General features: G+C 39.0%; 1 long non-coding RNA gene and 1 pseudogene across 1 annotated transcript; both read right to left on the bottom strand.

The window, feature by feature from the left end:
* Nucleotides 1–4,938: 4,938 nt before the first annotated feature.
* LOC105483651 (uncharacterized) lies at nt 4,939–18,881 on the bottom strand. The gene is made up of 3 exons (XR_011608932.1): nt 18,490–18,881; nt 7,686–9,814; nt 4,939–5,445 (listed from the first exon to the last, which is right to left on the bottom strand). It is a non-coding gene; the product is annotated as an uncharacterized lncRNA (long non-coding RNA).
* Nucleotides 14,803–19,083, bottom strand: part of LOC105483652 (platelet-activating factor acetylhydrolase IB subunit alpha2 pseudogene) — a 99,878-nt pseudogene continuing 95,597 nt past the window's right edge.

Raw genomic sequence — 19,083 nt, 5'->3', positions numbered from 1 at the left:
GTGACTCCTATACCTATCACAATGTTTCTAAATAAAGTCTCCCTTACAGTGATTTAAGAAGTATCACTGAATAACATTTTTCTTTAACAGATCATCTTAATTTTTGAAAGATTCCTTTTAAAAATTAAGGTTGAATGAGAATAAAAGGAGGATTTGATAAAGAGATGTAGATCTCTTCCCTTTTTCTTGAGAAGGAAAACAGGAGCTGTATATAGGGAAGCCTTTTCTAATTGCAGGCTAGGGCTCCTCTCCTTCCAACGTGACTTCACCCACATGTGCCAGCAAAATTAGGGGGCTTGAAGCTTTGTACTAGGCACTTTTACATTCCTTGTTTGTTGTTCTGCAAATACATATTGAATCTCTAGTACTATGACCAGAAACTCTTCTAGGAACTAGGGCTACAAACATGAACAAAAACAACAAAAAGTCCTTCCTCTAACGAGTTTTTATTGTAGGGGAATAAATAAATAAATAGATAAAATATCAAGTAAAGATGTGTGCTTATAAAAAACTTATGGCAGGGTAGGCTCTATGGATTCAGAGCATCAGGAGGGGTATATGTTCTGTCATGCAGATTAGAAAAGGCTTTGCATATAAGGTGACATTTGCCATGCTTGACTGAAGTAAGGAGGTGGATTAGGGAAAGTTAACAGTACATGCAAATCCTCTCGGGCGGTGATAAACGTTGCATGTTCTTATTCTAGAAAAAGCAAGGAAGCCAGTATGGATGAAACCAATAAGAGAGGAGGGGAATGTGAGGCAGTGAGATAAGAGAGAAATTAGGAGGACAGATCACGTAGGGTCATTGGCCATGGTGAAGATCTCACATTTATTCTGGATAAGGTAGGATGCCACCAGAAGATTTGATTGAGCAGAGGAGCAATATGATCCACTAGACACCTTTCATGGTTCCCATTTTTACTTAGAGCAAAAAACAAGCACTCATTAGTGAGGTTGTGCTGGAGAAGCTTGCTGGAAAATGGCAAGTAAGGTGTAATTCCAATAATGTTACTTCATAGGGTTAGGCAGACAAATTGTACTTGAAGGAGGTACTGTGAGCAAATGGCATCTGATTCCTGTAAGTGCAATAACAATGCCATTGCCACAAAACAGTTGCAGATTGTTTTACATTTTTCAACATGCCATTATGTGTATGTTCTCCCTTTCTTTCTGTGCATTAGTCAAGGAAGGTAAAGACCTATGTTAAATTTAGAGAAACTGAGGCATAGTAATTTTTAAATGTTAGCCAACTGCAACATTTAATGAATAGTATAATTATATGTGGTAAACATTTTTCTAGACCTATATATACATGGTTTAAACCCGTTCAGTCTTTCCCCAGATTCTATGAGTTGTGCCATTTTACAGATGAAGAAACTGAAGTATAGAGAGATAACATATCCTGCTCAAAGTCATACAGCTAAGAAATGACAGAGAAAAAATTCATCCAGACTGTTTTCACCAAAGCCCTAATTCTTAGAAGATATTTAATTGGTTCAAGGTCACATAGTTTGTAGATAAGTGACTTGATTCTGAGTAGTTGTTTTCCCAGAAGAGTGACTATAATTTGACTCACTCACATTAATTCCAGATCATTATGTAAATGGATGAATGGCAGAGGGTGGGAGACAGGTTTCTCACTGTTGGAGTGAGAGTTTACAAAAAAGCAAGGGGAGGAAGCTGGAGTGAGACGTGTAGTAATGATTGAAATTGGAGACATCAGTATGAACTCATACTTAACTAAATATACATGCAGATGATTACATATAGAAATATCTAGGCCAGACATGGTGGCTCACACCTGTAATCCCAGCACATTGGGAGGCCAAGGCAGGTGGATCGCTTGAATTCAGAAGTTCAAGACCAGCCTAGGCAACATTGCAGAAATATGTCTCTACAAAAATTACAAAAATTAGCTGGGTATGGTAGCACACCTATAGTCCCAGCTACCTGGGGGACAGAGGTGGGAGAATCGTTTGAGCCCAAGAGGTTGAGGCTGCAGTGAACCTTGATTGTGCCACTGCAGTACAGCATGGGTGACAGAGTGAGACCCTGTCTCAAAAAAAAAAAAAAAGAAAAAAGAAAAAAGAAAAAAAGAAAAAGAAATATCTATAGACACCTGTGTATCTTTAAATCTACACACATATGTATTTCCTTGCTCTTTAAGCTCAGAGGGCATAGAGGAGCCAACACTCCAGTAACATGAGCAGAGATCTTGGTTTTCATTCTCCAGTAAAAGAAGCAAGGATTCTATCTTAGTTGTTTGTGTTGCTATAACAAGATACCTTAGAATAGGTAATTTATACACAACAGATTTTGTTTCCTTATAGTTCTTGAAGCTGGGAAGTCCAAGATTGAAGCACCAGCCTTGGCGTCTGATGAGGGCTGCTCTCTGCCTCCCAGATGGCACCTTGTTGTTGTGTCCTCACATGGCAGAAGGTGAAAGGGCAAGAGAGTGCTTCCATTGACCTCCAGCACTTTTGAAGGTTGTCACCTCCCAGAGGCCACACCTCTTAATACTGCTGCACTGGGGATTAAGTTTCAACATAAATGTTGAAGGGGACACCATTACTTAAACCATATCAGGCTCCTTGAAGAACTGGCTTAAAACAGCAGATGTACGTCTGGGGCATGAAATATACGAGAATAGCCTGAAGCATCTTATAGTGCCATAAAATAAGTAAGTGCTCAAAGGACAAACAAAAATAACACACAATGAAAGAAAGAATGCCAAAGGAATACAACTGAAAGAGCTCTAAGTAGCCAGAGTTGAAACAATTTGACAATAAATAAACAAATAAATAAAGTATTGGATGATAACTTTAAATATAAGATAAATATCCACGAGCCCTACTGATATAAGTAAGGATTGATTAAACAAATGAGGGACAATAGACAACTCCTCCATGCAGAAGAATTCCAAATAATTTATGTAAATCTCCACTCTCAAAGATATAGAGCCTAACACCTCATTCTTTAGTGTTGCTGCACACAACACCTCATCCAGGTGATCAAGGGTCAACAACAGTGACGTCATGTTGATAGTACGTATCCATGATATGATGTAGTGAAAAATAGTATTTTTCCTCTGTGGTTTTCCTCCCCTAAACCCATAGCCCTAATCTAATCATGAGAAGAACTTTGGACAAATCCCCAAAGAGACATTGTGTGGAATATCCCGCCAGTACTCCTCAAAACTGTCACGGTCATCAAAAACAAAGATAGCCTGAGAAATTGTCACAGTCGAGAAGAACTAAAGGAAGTATGATGATTAAATGTGATATGGTATCTTGGATGGGGTCAGAAGAATGACATTAGGTAAAGACTGAGGAAATCTGAATAAAGTATGGACTTTAGTTAATAAGAAGGAGGTATAAATATTGTTTCATTAATTGTGACAAATGCTAATGTAAAATGTTAATAGGGAAAATTGAAATCAGGGTATATGGGAATTCTATTATATTTGCAATTTTTCTGTAAATCTAACACTGTTCTAAAATAAGAAATTTACATGTATAAGAAAAAGTAACTGAAGACAGAATTCCTAGGTAAAGTACTCAGAGAATAAGGGGTGGGCAACAGGAGAAAGAGAGTTGAAGAAGAAAATAAAGGTAGTTATTTTCTGAGACTTTAACTTGAACTAATTAACAGGTTCGCCTACTTCATTCATCTGTTTACCTAACACATATCATTTGCCTGTCTGCCTGTACCAGGACCTCTGCCAAGAGATAGAGACACAATGGTCAACCAGGAAATGGCATATCCCCTGTCCTCAGGGAACCAAATGAGTAGAGAAGACAAAATTTACTAAAATAAACATTTGAGTAAATGTAGAATTTCAAGGGTCGTTAGAGTTACAAAGGAGAGGTACACACTACCATGAAAACACAAAAGGGGCATTTGTGTCCATCAGAGAAGCTAAGAAACATGTCACAGAACCAACATGAAACCCACAGTGGTAACATATGGACCACTGTGAGAATGTAGGGAAATACTTGAGCTCTTTACCAAATATAACGGCAGCATTTGAGATTTCTTCGCTTCATTTTGTTTGTTGCAGTTAGCCCAGATTGACTGTTGTGCAAACAACTTCCATTGGTTTAGTTTTTGATAACTCATTTTATGATAGGCAGCTGCTTCTTATTTGAAGTGAGAGACGAGGTAAGAAAGAATTCAGAAGATTTGAAAGCTACCTGACAGGGTCGCTTCATGATAACAAACAGCCATTCTCAATGTTTGAAGTGGAGGGCATTACTTCCTCAGGGTCTTGCCAGTTTTTTCTCTTTTGTTTTTTGTTTTTTTCAACTGTGTGCTCCCCCTCCCTATTCCAATGATTTCTCCCATAGATAAGAAATAATTGCTTGTTTCTTGAAGAATTTTTTTAAAAGGGCTATCCTAAGGCTGCATTTCTCATATTTGGTATGAATATGACTAATGTCTATTCTAATCCTTGAGGCATTCTTAAGAAGAGGCAGCAAACGAATTTTAAAAAGGCTTTAACCTTTTTCCTTTGCTCATTATGTAAATTCTATTTTTCAGCTTCCCTTTTCCCCCCACCATCCACCCTTCAGGCTTACTCCTCTCCTGTTTATTTTTCTGAATGAGTTTTCTTCTCTTTTGTCTTTTTTCAGGATAGATGTTATCCTTCACATTCTTTCTGGGTGGAGGGGGATATACTAAGCCTATTAATATGTTTACCTTTTTAGCTATTTAGAATATGGTGAAGGACAAGGAAAATAAAATGAGTAAGCGGTACCTTCTGAATAATGCCATGGAGCTTATGGTAATGGCGGAGCCTTTTCTGAGCATTAAAGTGGTAATCTGGCTGCATTGTTAGAGTAAATAGAGTATTCAGCCTTCTCATCTTTCATATGTAACAACAGCCCAAGTATATTAATTATAACTTCAGAAATCAATGTGAGCTTCTAACACACAGGTACCATTTTCCTAAAGGCAGGAAGAAACAGTGTTAGCATAGAAATAAAATAATCCTCATAGTCACTGCTCACCTTTGCCCTCATTTTCATTCCTGGTTTTATTCAGGAGTAACTAAGCAGGTTAATGTCACAGAACTGCCTGTGATTATCTTTAGTTTAAACAACAGTGTCTGCCCAAGATAAATGCACGTGTGAGATAGATTTCACCCCTGAGAGCAGTTCATCTTTCCTTCTGCGTGCCATTTTCCCTGTACTGCCCCTCAAATGGATTCTGAACATATAGATTACATTATCACATTAAATGAGGATGAGTAAACTTCAAAGGGTTCAGAGTTAAGATGCACCTGGACGTTTAGATTCTGACTTGAAAGTGAGCTCACATTAACTGATCCATAAAGCTGTGATGGAGACACCTAATGTCGTTGTCAAATTCCTCTGAGTAGTTTTGAAATGAGCCAAACCAAATGCAGGACTTCAGGGCTTGTGAGTTATTCTCTCTAAAGTGATGCTGCAAAGGAACATAACATAATGATTGACAATTTTACTAAAATCATATATTATAAAAGTGTATTTGTATCAGTACTCACAGCCAATTGTATACCTACCCAGTTGTAACCATTTAGTTATTACACAAGAAAAAAATGTGTATAAATCGCAGTTTGGGGGCACATAGAAACAACACTATATACAAATTAAAATTTGTATTCACTGGTTTATTCCTTTGTTTATTCATTCAACAAATACAGATGGGGCTTCCACTGCATCCAACCACCATGCAATCAGGTGAGTCCATGAGGATATCTTTAGCCACCAGGCTGTGAGCTGAAATGACACGTGTCATTTCTGGGCCAAAGATTTTAATTGCTGGTGCAAGACTCTCCAGAGCTCTCTTCCTCTGCTGGGTGACTGAAAGGTTCACACATCTCAGATGGTTCAGTTATAATACCAGGGGGACTATTAGCCTGGGTTCTGAGCGTAGCCCTCACTAACCCACAATGGATGTGTAGTATGGGTGAAAAACAAATCCTTGTTGTGTTAAGCCATGGGATTTTGAAATTGATTTGTTATTGCAGCATAACCTTGTTTTTCTTGGCTAGCTAGTGGAGTAGTTAATGCCTAAGTGGTAATCATGATTATAAACATTTCCATGTATTAAGTTCATAGCAAAAATCCTGGAATATAGCCATTATTATCTGCATTGCAGAGATGAGGAAACTGAAGCTCAGAAAGTTAAGTTACTCAAGGTTTCAGGGTTTATAAGCAGCAGAGAAAGGCATTGAACCAAAAGCTGTGTCCATAAATGTTTCTCCTATACTCTAAATATCATAATCAGAAGCTACACATAAGAAGGAAAAAGATCTTTTCCAATATTAGAAAGATAATTGCTAATTCATCTATGTAGTTCAAACCTGTACGGTATCCATAAAACAGAAATACCCCTGTAAACAGTGTGTCCCACAATGCATTCTACAAAATCTTCAAGATATTAATAGAACTTGTTCTATGGTCAAATAATTTTGTGGGGCTATCTATACTATTCATATAAATAGTATGCATCCATTCAGATTCACTTAACTTCCCCTGTCTCCCAGCTGCTACTGTTGTCTTTTTGGCTATAGCTGCTACTACCTCATCTACCAGCATTACCAGCTCTCTTGGCAAGTATCAGACTACAGCAAGCCCCCCATTACTCCTGTTGGTGGGGAGTTAAGACACAGTTCACTGATGTGTCAGCAAGACATACTGGTGCTTGCTAGAAATAGATTGCTACTGCATGGCAGCCACCACATGGGTGAGCCTGAAGCCCTCCCAATGGGCAAAGATGCAGGTAGTATACAACAATTGGCCACAGACTTGATGTAGAGAAGTACCTGTGATATGGATATGCATTGACTTCTCGGCAGCACAAATGGGCTACCTAGTTGGCTCATTAACTAGAATAAACGAAACTAAAGGATCAATAACTAGAGTGTCTGGGATGGAGCTAGGTAAAGGGATCTGTGGAAATGGGTAAAAACAAGCCAGCTTTGACAGGTTTAGAGATCAAAGAAGAATATCTCTAAAAAGATCAGATTTGAGGGAAATACAGTAAGACTTTCCTTGATACTCAATGCCCTCCAGTTGCTCACGACTGTAGCTTTTACCATAGAACCCTATTTCTTCTGATCTCAATATGGAACTAATCTATATTTATATGAAAAGCATCACCCTGCCAAAATTACATGTCTATTGTGTGCCCTTCAAAAGTGTAATGTAAATGAACAGGTGTTGGGGACAGATATCCACTACAGCAGCAAAATGGTAGAGGAACTAGCTCTGAGCAAGACAGCCCTTTGGTGCTTCCTGGATCAGAGTCATCAGTTCTGCCTGAGGAGTCTAATTCTTCAGTAGTATCAGCATCTCTCATGAATTTGCCCATTCTGCCCAGTATACAGGCTTCTAAAAGCCTAGGGACACACTGGGAACTCTTGAGACAGCACAGAGCTATGTAAGGGTATAGCAGGACTGAAATGTTTGATGGGAGAAAGAAGGGCAAGGATAGTAACATTTGTGCTACTAGCAGTGTTTCCTGAAGCATTATTCCTTACAGTTATTTTTCTAGGAAGTAGGGGTCCCTGAAAATGTGATAGTAATGCTGAAGATAAAGTAGTGAAGTCCCCTCAGATGACATGGACTTGAATCCTGGCTATGCAACTTACTCAGTAGGTAACTCTGGGGAAATAGTTTAACCTGTCTCAGTTCTCTCACCTGCAAATTGGGTGTAATAGACAATATCCACTCTGCATGTAAAGTTATCACGAGTTTTAATAAGACCGTGGTTCTTTCATTATTTGTATAATCTTGGGCAAGTCAATTAAATTTTCTGAGTCCCCTTTTCTTCATGTCATCTCTATATTAGAGGCTTAGTTCCAATAATCACCATGATCCTTCCAGCTCTGATATTTGATGTCTATGCAAATGGAAGTGTTCACTGGGAAATGTCAGAGAAATATAAATCTGATTATCCTTATAGTTTATAATATTTGTATTAATATTACTATTTTGAATGCAGCAGTCCTTAGGAACCAGCTTCCTCTAAGGAAAGAAAAAGTATGATCTTTGATATTCTCCACCTGGGACTGTTGTCCATGGCAGGGATGTGTCTCTGTAAAGGCCATTGCTAAGAAGCATGGAGCCCCTTTGCTCCTCCTGCTTGAAATTGATGCCCTTTCCTGCTCTAACCACCAGAGGGGAGACATCATCTGTTTCATGTTCTGATTTACACACAGGCGCTACCAGGGGCAGGTTTGAAATTAATGAATCCATGCCCTCAGAAGTCAGAAGCAGCAGAATCATCTATTTCTCATTGATTTCTAGGCAAGAAGAGGAATGAAGACTCTGCCCTCTCACCTTCTCTCCTCTGCTCTCCTTGGAGGATGAATGGGGTACTGCAAAGGAAACCTGGTTTCCAAAGGGTCATAAAAGTGCTCCTGAAAGTCACCATGTTTTCATTCCTTTACAATGATGATAAACTACTTATTAAGTTTGACTGAGGAGTTGGCACTGAGCTCTGTTCTTTGCTAGTATTTTCTTGTTTAATTCTCACAACAACTCCATGAGGTAAATATTCATCTTATACCCAGGACATGAGGGCATATAAAAGGTAAATAACTGAGAAATCAGTAAAATGGGGATTTCAATCTATGTTTGACCCGAAAGAATGAATTCTAAGCCAGCAGTTCTCAACTTTTTTGGTTGCAGGACTGCCTTATCTTATCAAAAATGACTAAGGGTCCCCGAAAGCTTTTGTTTGTGTGTGTTACATCTACGAATATTTATTGTATTAGAAATTCAAGCTGTGAACAATGTAAAGCACAAGAATATACAAGCAAACATTCCACTAGTCATTGGGTGATACCAACACATGTTATTTAGCCTCTGGAAAACTCCACTGTACATTCAAGAAAGAATGAGAGTAAAAGAGGCAAATGACATCTCAGTATAATTATGAAAATACTTTTGACTTTGTGGATCCCTTAAAAGAGTTTGGGAGACCAACACAGGTTCCTAAGCCATACTCAGTAAACCACTGCTATAAACTTCTGCATTTTGCTGTATCCTACTGCACACTATGCTAACATGCTTTGAATGTCTAATGTAATGTTCAAGTTGACATAAGTATCTTCTACAAATCAGACAGTATCTATAATTCTCAAATGTGTTCTCTATAGTAAAGAATGCCCCCTCTCTCTCCTTTGTATTTATTTATGCATTTATATTTTATATTTTTATTTTTTGAAACAGGGTCTTGCTCTGTCACCTGGTCTGGAGTGCAGTGGTGCAGTCATGGCCCACTGAGGCCCCCATCTCCTAGGCTCAAGTGATCCTCCTACCTCAGTCTCCCAAGTAGCTGGAACAACACGAACCCATCACCACACCTGGCTAATTTTTTATTTTTTGTAGAGTCAGGGTCTCACCATGTTGCCCAGGCTGGTCTCCAACTCCTGGCCTCAAGCAATTTTTCCACCTCAGCCACCCAAATCACCATGAGCCACCATGACTGACCCTCTCTGTCTCTTTTAAATGTAAGAGTTAAAGTCTTTATATTTTTCTCCTCAAACAATAATTATGAAAAACCTATACCAATGAAAGATGGTATTACTATTATTGCCAACTCTTCATAATCCTTCCTCTTTACTTATAGAGTTCTGAAAATCTACATGTTACCAGATAATTTTGCATCATTGCATTCTGTACAAAAAGATGCTATTGGAAGTAGTTCATTTTTATCTTCAGGAAGTATTTATCCAGTGCCTCTCATGTGCTCATCACTGAGGTGGACCCCAGGTTTACGATGATGAACGTAACCCAGTCTCTGTGTTCAAGAAGCTCAAAGTCTGGAGGGAAGGATAAACAAATCAAATGTAATGTATAAAAACAATGTGACAAGATAGAGATATAGGAGCACATCAGAAGGATACCTAATTAAGCTTTCAGTGATTCAAGAAGATTAAAAGATATACTAGTAATTTCACTGCTGTATTTAAAAGTTTCCATTTTTAATTTTCATTCCATTATCTAACTTGATGTCACTTTAAACATTGACTTCCAGTTTCTCCCTGCTATTTAAATGTTGAAGATTTCCTTTTTTACACTCTGACATATCACTTTGCATTTTCAAAGTCAAGTCTCATTGTTATTCCTTCTCTAGGTCCTTTTGTATCATTTCTCTGATATCCCTGGTATTCATAATATCTCCCAAATGAGTACCATCTGTGAATTTCATCAGTGCGCTGTCTGTTCCCTATTCTGGCTTATGAATGAAGATGTTAAATCAGAACAGACATTGTAGGGCAGCTGCTTTCTGCCGCACCCCACCAGGAATCGTCTTAACGTTTATGACACCTCTTCGCTTGCATTCATTACCTTTTGTTTATAGTCCTTCAGGTAGCTTTGAATCCCAAGTGATAAGGATGATGTTCAAGTGAATTTAAAGTTTTGTGATTAAAATTTGAATTGAGACATGGCTTGCTTTCTGTTCAGTTCTGAGTTCTGAAAAGCAGTTATCTAACTTCCTCCCCTCTCTGCCTCTATCCCAAAATGACTCTAGTATTTGCTAATAAACTTAAAATCTGCATGTGGGGACTACTTTATCTCAGCGTACAGGATGATAAAATGGAAATTGGTGTCACATTCTGATGTGAGATGAGAAACCATGATGTGGAATTTGAAAGGAATGTTACTTTTAAAATCTGTTAAAAGATTCTTAGCATGTGCAAGAGGTGAGACCCTATTTCTACACACACACACACACACACACACACACACACACAAAATAGTCAGGCATGCTGGTGCCTACTTGTGGTCCTAACTACTCAAGAGACTGAGGCAGGAGAATCACGTGAAATCCAGGTGTTCAAGGTTGCAATTAGCTAAGATCTCATCACCAGAGTCCAGCATGGGTGACAGAGTGAGACCTTGTCTCTTAAAAAACATGATTCTTAGCCCAGCACCCCAAGAAGGGTAGCAGTAGTTGGATTATTGGAGATTGCAGAGGAGTTTTGGAGGCAGCTGGTGTGTCGTGAGTCTCACTCATTTACTAAAGTGTAGGAGGGGTACTTCCACCTCCACCTCAAGCCAATAGAGAGGGAATTTAGGATGATTCAGAGAACTTGATAACTATCCTCTAAGTTTGTGGGATACTATATTGGGATCTTTCACCCACAACAACATCTGAAGAGAAGAAGGGGTGACTGTGCTAGGCAGCTTGCTCCTCCAGAATTAATCTGAGCTAAAAATGTGAGGTCATGTGTAGGACATACCCAAGAGAAAGCTGCTTGGGCTCATTGTTGGGTTGTCCAAAGGACTCCTTGCTGCTGAAAGGAGTTCAGCAGAAAGAAGCCAACAGCTCCACTCAATTTCTACTAATGAAGAATGAGAGGTAAGCATTCAGCCAGAATAGAAATGCATTCCTTTAGGTTAAGGAAACTGCAGGTGCAGATGGGGTGGGAATTGTGCAATTCTGAAGAGCCCATGTGTATTAGTAAACTTTTGCTGCGTAAAAACACACTTCAAGACTTAGCAGCTTAAAACTCACAATTATTTAGGTCACCAAGTTAGGTGGAGCTCAGCTGGGCAGCGCTTACAGTCTTGGCTGGCTCACACATGTGTTGTGGTGAGATGTGGGTCAGTTGAGGGGTCACCAGTCTAATGTAGCCTCATCTGGAATAGTCAGTCTCTGCCTCACATGGCTTCTCATCCTCTAGCAGGCTGTTTTGGTGGCACCAAAGCAGATTTTAAAACTCTTCTTGTGGCTGGAATATCTTTGATTCCTTCACATTCTGTTGGTCATGGCAAGTCACAAGGCCAAACCAGACTCAATGGGTAAGGAAACAGATTCCACTACTTCGTGAGAGGATTGTAGTCTTTTTCTGCATCATTCTGCATGTAACATGAACATGAGCCTGGAGGTACAGCATCCATTTTGTGACCATGAGATTATACACATGCTGAAGAAGGACTCGTGCAGAGGGGGAAATATTGGGGAAACACATGGAGTTTTAATCACATCTTGAGCCCTTACTAACCTGCCCTTACTACCTACCCCCATGCTTTTATTGCATGAGACAAGCAAATCCCTTTCCTGTTTAAGAAAGTATGTGTTAGGGTTTTCTGTTACTTGCAGTCAAATATATTCTTGACTGATGCAATACATTTTTATAGAAGATGAGCTAAACTGAGCTGTACAACTAAAGAGGGATCAAATTAAAAGAAGAATCATAAAAGATGAATTAAGATTTATGTGACAAAACATCAAAGCAAATAGAATTTTTCTGGTCAGAAAAGAAAATGCAGAACTTGGAGAGAGAGTTTAGCAAAATTGTGTGAATAGGTGCAAAAACTTATGAACAGGTTGATCTTTATTTTTTTTTATAGAAAGAACAAAACAAGAACAAAGATTACTCTGTAAGATGGTTAGATGAATGAATTTATCTTTGATGAGAACAATGTAAGTATTGAAATTCTGTCTTAGCATGGTTCTGAATCTCTTTCTAGAGATATTGAAGAATGGAAAAACGTCTTTTCTACCTAGGATTAGACCTATTTTTATCTTTGTTTTTTTGCACATTAGTAATGAGGCAGATTTTTGATTAAAGGCTGGCTATTAGAATACTGTTGCCTGAATAGCTATGGTAGATATAGAATGTAGTGATATTTGAAGTTTACATACATAAGCAAAGAAGCAGAAGCCCAGCTCACAAAGGGATATTTGATCCTCCGTCAAGAGAAAAGCTAAAATCGCATGCTCAGTTGGGTTTATTTGGACCGTGCTCTCACTCTCTGACAAACAGAAAAAGATCTGGATAGGAAATTGTCTTTGCACACACAAAATTCTGGCTTAATTCTCCTTCCTATACAACTGTACCTCAGTTAAAACAACAACAACAACAATCTGTCTTGAAAAACTCAAGAACCTGGACTACTAAAAATAAAAAGGAAATTTTAACGTAGTAAACAAATTTAGTGAGCACCACGTGTATTTTCTGTTATTAATGAAGACATGATACATTTTTAAAGTATGTATTTTTTAGAAACAAAAAAAAAAAACAAAAACAAAACAAATCTAGAGGGAGTCTTGACTAGAAAAAATTCAGCCCAACTTTTATCCCTCTCAATCAGAAGTGGGTTTTAGCACCAATCAGCAACCCCTCCTCCAGCACACAAAGGCACTGCCATTTGCCTTGTGAGCAGAACATAAAACATACACCTTAGCTATTGAATTTGAACATTAAGCAGAATCACTGCAGAGCACATTTTGATGGGTTACTTCAATACCCACCTGGTCTAGTTCACAATATCTGTCTGTACATCCAGTTTATACATATTCTGCAGGCATATTGAACAATATACCGTCTATTGTCCCATTATTTATTTTTACATGGCAGTTCTTGTAGCTCAAGCAAACGTTAAGATCATAAAGAGCTCTCTTGAAGGAAATTCTCAGGTGAAGGTACGTTAATGAGAAACCTTAAAAGTTAAACAGATCTGGTTCTTTTTTACTAAACTGGCGGGATAAAAGCAGAATGGCTATTATGAAGAGCAGTTTCATTTGTTTCCTCATGGGAAAAGACCAAACTTTTCTGGACTGCTTTAATTTAAAAACAAAGTCAATTAAAAAAATAAAATATACACCTTGAGATATTACAAAACTTGAAATAATGGCAGGTATTATGGAATGGGAAGCAGAGTTTTTTTGTTTTGTTTTTTGTTTTTTGTCCAAAAAAGGAAACTATAACAGATTTTAAGGGAAAAACAAACAAAACATACCAGAACTCTGAATACGGGCAGCACTACGCAGACTCTATAGTGCAGAACACCACAAAAGAATCAGTTCTACATTGGTAATAGCATAAGAGTGACGTGGGGGCTAATAGAGAAGAGGAAAGACTGCAGGCATAGGTTTATTATAGACATGATATTTAGCAACATAAAAATGATACCTTCCAGCTGGGCGCAGTGGCTCACGCCTGTAATCCCAGCACTTTGGGAGGCTGAGCGGGTGGATCACCTGAGGTCAGGAGTTTGAGACCAGCCTGACTAACATAGTGAAACCCCGTCTCTACTAAAAACACAAAAAAATTAGCCAGGTGTGGTGGTGGGTGCCTGTAATCCTAGCTATTCCGGAGGCTGAGGCAGGAGAATCGCCTGAACCAAGGAGGCAGAGGTTGCAGTGAACTGAGATCATGCTGTTGCACTCCAGCCTGGGTGACAGAATGAGACTCCGTCTAAACAAAAAACAGGCCGGGCGCGGTGGCTCACGCCTGTAATCCCAGCACTTTGGGAGGCCGAGGCGGGCGGATCACAAGGTCAGGAGATCGAGACCACGGTGAAACCCCGTCTCTACTAAAAATACAAAAAATTAGCCGGGCGCGGTGGCGGGCGCCTGTAGTCCCAGCTACTCAGGAGGTTGAGGCAGGAGAATGGCGTAAACCCAGGAGGCGGAGCTTGCAGTGAGCCGAGATGGCGCCACTGCACTCCAGCCTGGGCGACAGAGCGAGACTCCGTCTCAAAAAAACAAAACAAAACAAAACAAAACAAACAAACAAAAAAACAGAAACAAAAAACCTTCCAAAGGATTCCCCGCATGGGGCAAAATTTGTTTTTCACTGCTAAGCATAGGAAGGATTAAGAAAGTGGAACAAATTCCCTTGTAACTATAGTATCTCTCATATTTGAATAGCAAGCATGTTCAATCTGTTGCTACATGTTAAGAAAATATTGAGGATACATATGAATAAAGCAAAATAAGAAAAAAGGCTAAATTATGATCTTTAAAAATGAGAATAAAAATCTGTTTTTAAGCCAAGTAGGTGTGATTCTGATAATTATTATATATGATATAACCCATAGAAAGCGAGGCCAAGAAATAAATCTTCGTATTGTTCAGTACTTGGACTTGATATTGTCCTAGAAAAAACAGTGATAAGTCAACAAATGCATCACACATACAACTAAAAAGTCTCCTTCTGGTTTCATATAAATTTAAACAACAATCTTCCTAGGCTAATTTTTTTTTCCTAGGCTAAACCTTCTACATGCAGGACCAGTGTAAATCCCTCTACCCTTTCAAACACTAGATCCGAACATCCAGGAACATTCTGCAATGCAACGTGCCTTGAGAAAGAGATGAATTCTGTAGTACCAATGACATAACTGATCGAGGAAGCTGGGAAGAGATTAACACTGATGGGAGCCAGTCAGGCAATGGTGGTTTGTTTCTCCTTGGGTGTTTCCTCCATCTGCTGCACGATCAGTTCATAGAGGGCTCTGCAGAGCTTTGCACAGCCCTCTCCTGTAAGATGCAGAAAATCAAATATCTCATGGCAGGACATGGCAGTGTCAGGGTGCATGAAGCCCCATCTGTATGCAGGACCTACACGTGGGCAAGCTTCAGCAAGGAAACCTTGAGAAGCTAGTTCACCTTTTGCCTCAAAGGGTTGGGCTTCTTACCTCAAGGTAACACTTCCAATACAAGAATTTTGCCTTGTGGTTGCCTTATATTGATAAATTGATAGAGTGAATGATGGCCTTGATCCCACCTTCTAACTCTACTGCTGTATTTTCATGGTTGTTTGTTCCTACCCAGACAACAATGACCTTAGGTTTAATATTCTCCAGTTCTCTACTCTTTCGTTTCTATAAAACATGTCTTGTATCTTCCTCAGTTCCAAAATTCAGTGTGTGAAATGGGGAAAAAAGCTCTCGCCATATCTCATGTTGCTGCATTAACTGCACCATGGGGTCTCCAACAAACAGAACATTAGGCTTTTTGTCTTTACCATCCAGGACAAATCTGTTGTGCTGAGATATCCATCTGTCGTCTCCTTGAATATCTTCCACTGCATGTGGAATAGCTGCTGTGTTTGAGTCTGCTTGGCTCATTCTACACTCACGTAGAGGGTCCATGGAGGCCCTACAAGGTTGCAGCATTGATGGCTGGTGCGTCTGTCACTCGCTCAGTTCTTGCGGCCCTCCTCCGGCGCGGACCTCCTCGGGCCCCAGCACCAGCAGCAGCCTAGAGATATTTTTATCCCAAAGAAAAAGAATTTAGGTAACTTCTTTATGGGATTTGTCAGCCCTAGATTTCTTTAACAAATTCTTAATTATGCACATAAGAAATAGATACGTATATAAAGCAAACATGATTCCTTCCATAACTCAAGGTAAGCATTCGAGAAGCAAGAGCATATCCTCTGGAATGCTGTGGTAGTAGCTTATGCTTCTATTTCTTTACACTCAGAGTCAGGATCTTGACTTCATGACTCCCCATATGTCTCACACTTAGCTTTGTTCAATAAGGGTATCTCTTTTTCTTACAGTGATTTGGTGTTTTTGTGTATCTCCTTCATAATAGAAAAGTAATTCATTTCACTATCAACCATCATAGATTTTATAATTAGCATTTTAAATCTTGTTTAAATTTTGTCATAGAGCATATTCATCAGTTTATGGGATCTATTGTCATCATTTCCTTAATTTGCTCTAGTTTCTATGTACCACCTGAAGAGCCCACTATACTTTTAAGCTTTCAGTTCAGAATGTCTAGTTTTAGTTATTGCAAATAGTGTACTCATAATACAGGTGATTCTTTCAGTCTTTGAAATATGTTATCTTTCTGTAACTTGCAGCATACCCAGCAAAAAAGACTTATTAAGACAGAATACTATATAGGGGCTATTTACCCTCGTTTAGCCCAACTTGAACATCAAAATCAGGACTGAAGACTATACTAGTGATGTAGTGTCCATAAAGCTCAGTCACTTGCCCAGAGGATTTACAGACAACAGCAGAATTTGAGAATGACTGAAATCTATACTAAAGGATAAAAACTATAAATGTTTTAAAGTATATTCTTTTTTCCCTTCTTCTTTTCTTTTCTTTTCTTTTTCTTTTTTTTTTTCAAGAGACAGGGTCTTTCACTTTGTTGTCCAGTTTGAACTGTAGTGGTATGATCATAGCTCACTGCAGCCTCAAACTCTTGGGCTCAAGTGATCCTCCTGCCTCAGTTCACCAAGTAGTTGGGACTATAGGAGCATGCCACCATCCCTGGTTAATTTTTGTGTTTTTTTGTAGAAATGGGATTTTGCTATGTTGCCCAAGCTGATCTCAAACTCCTGGGCTCAGCAATCCTCCCGCCTCAACCTCCCAAAGGGCTGGGATTACAGACATGAACCACCATGCCTGTTTGGCAAGTTCTTATATTTAAAAGAAAACTGTTTGTCTGCTCACAACACTTTTGATACCAAAGGCATGGGAATTTTTCTTCTTGTACCAACCAGTTCTCTAACTTTCCAGACACAAACTGAGTGTCCTATAGCTTAATTCAATTCTGACACTGACTACGCATAGTTAAGACAGATCTCATAGGTTAAGGGTTCAGTCCCAGAAGACTGCCCTACTGCCAGTCAGAAGTACCGGTTGTCCAGGGTATCCACACTTCTGTCCAACTTAGCTACAAATCAGGGGTTCCCATAATCCTCCCCTCAGGTTCAATAATTTGTTATAACAGCTCACAGAACTCAGGGAAACACTTTACTTAACATTTTTATTACAAAGTATTTTATAAAGGCTATAAATCAACAGCCAGATGAAGAGGTATATGGGGTCATGTCCAGAAGGGTCCTGAACAGAAACTTCTGTTCCCATGGATTGGGGTATGCTACCCGTCTGACACATGGGTGCATTCGCCAACCTAGAAGCTCTCCAAATTCCAGCGTTTAGGGATTTTTCTGAAGGCTTTATCATATCGGTATGATTGACCATTAACTCAATCTTCAGTTCCTCTTTCCTCCCCATATGATAGGGAATGGGGCTGACAGTTTCACATTTCTAATCATGGTTTGGTCTTTCTGATGACCAGCTCTTCTCCTGAAGCTATTTATGAGCACACTAAGAGTCATCTCATTAGAACAAGAGATTCTAATGTCACCCAAAAATTTCCAAAGGATTTAGGAGCTCTGTGTGAGACATTTTTGTCAACCCCATCACTCAGGAAATTGCAGGGGTTTTAGAAGCTTTGTGTCAGAACAAGAGACAGAGACCAAATATATATTTCTTATTGTGTCATAATATTCAATAAATTATAAATAAGACACTTTGTGTCTGACAGTAAAATACTGTTTCTTCCCAATAAGAAATTAGATCTGTGGGAATACTAACATACCCATTTGGATTTTTCTTGTAGTGTGTTCTATGACATTCCCATCAGTTGACATGAGAAATGTCTGTATGGTACCTTGCTTTGGGACTCTAATTACTAAGTATGATTTATCTCCAGTCTTTGATAATGCTTTTTCTCAAAGAATAGTCTCTAAATGCTAAGTCATCATCAATAGCATTTTATGGGGGAGCTTAGCTTCCCATCTTTCCTAAGCACTCAGGAAGATACCGGCTTGAAGAGAGTTGGATTTACCATGAAGCTAAGAAACTGAAACTTTGGAAATCTTCAATTGCACTACCCCTTTTCCAAGATTCTGTAAATGTGTAAAATTTGCAAAAATGAAATAACTACCACAATTACTGAAGGCCATGGTTTCTTTCCACTCCACTCTCCGCTGTGTCATACTTTCCTTCAAGTCAGATATTGTTGATGTAGCTGCAGGTAATTTGGGAATCTGACTAAGGGAAAATGGGATTAATCATACACTAATTTGTGTTTAGTGGATGTATTTGTGTAGCTCGGTTCCCTCTGAGTGAAGTCAAGTTATTGCTCGTCTTTCTGTTGATGAAATGGCTTCCAGGCACACTTCTACCATTCATTGCACTAACTCATTTAGCTTCATGATATCAAGGTGCAGGGCCAAGGGCCATATCACCATGATATTAGCATGTCCAGTGGCACAGGAAGAATGTGGGATCCTGGAGGGGAAACAGGTTGCAACTGTGTGGAACCAGGAGCTAGTCTGTGGAAAATTTATTAGCAGACATGTAAAATTGAAAAGGGGGCAATTACTTCTCATTAATGTCTATCAGAACAGAATTTCTCTCCCGTCAGAAATATATTCATTATAATATGGTATTTGCAATCACAAACATTACAAAGATTTTTTTTTGATGGTGACAGTAAAAAAGAGAATTTATCACATACCAGTATTATAAATAGTGT

Source organism: Macaca nemestrina, chromosome 10 (genome assembly GCF_043159975.1).
Source record: "Macaca nemestrina isolate mMacNem1 chromosome 10, mMacNem.hap1, whole genome shotgun sequence".
Taxonomy (NCBI): Eukaryota; Metazoa; Chordata; class Mammalia; order Primates; family Cercopithecidae; genus Macaca; species Macaca nemestrina.
Note: the sequence above shows the minus strand (reverse complement) of the source record. Positions and strands in the feature narration are given on the sequence as shown.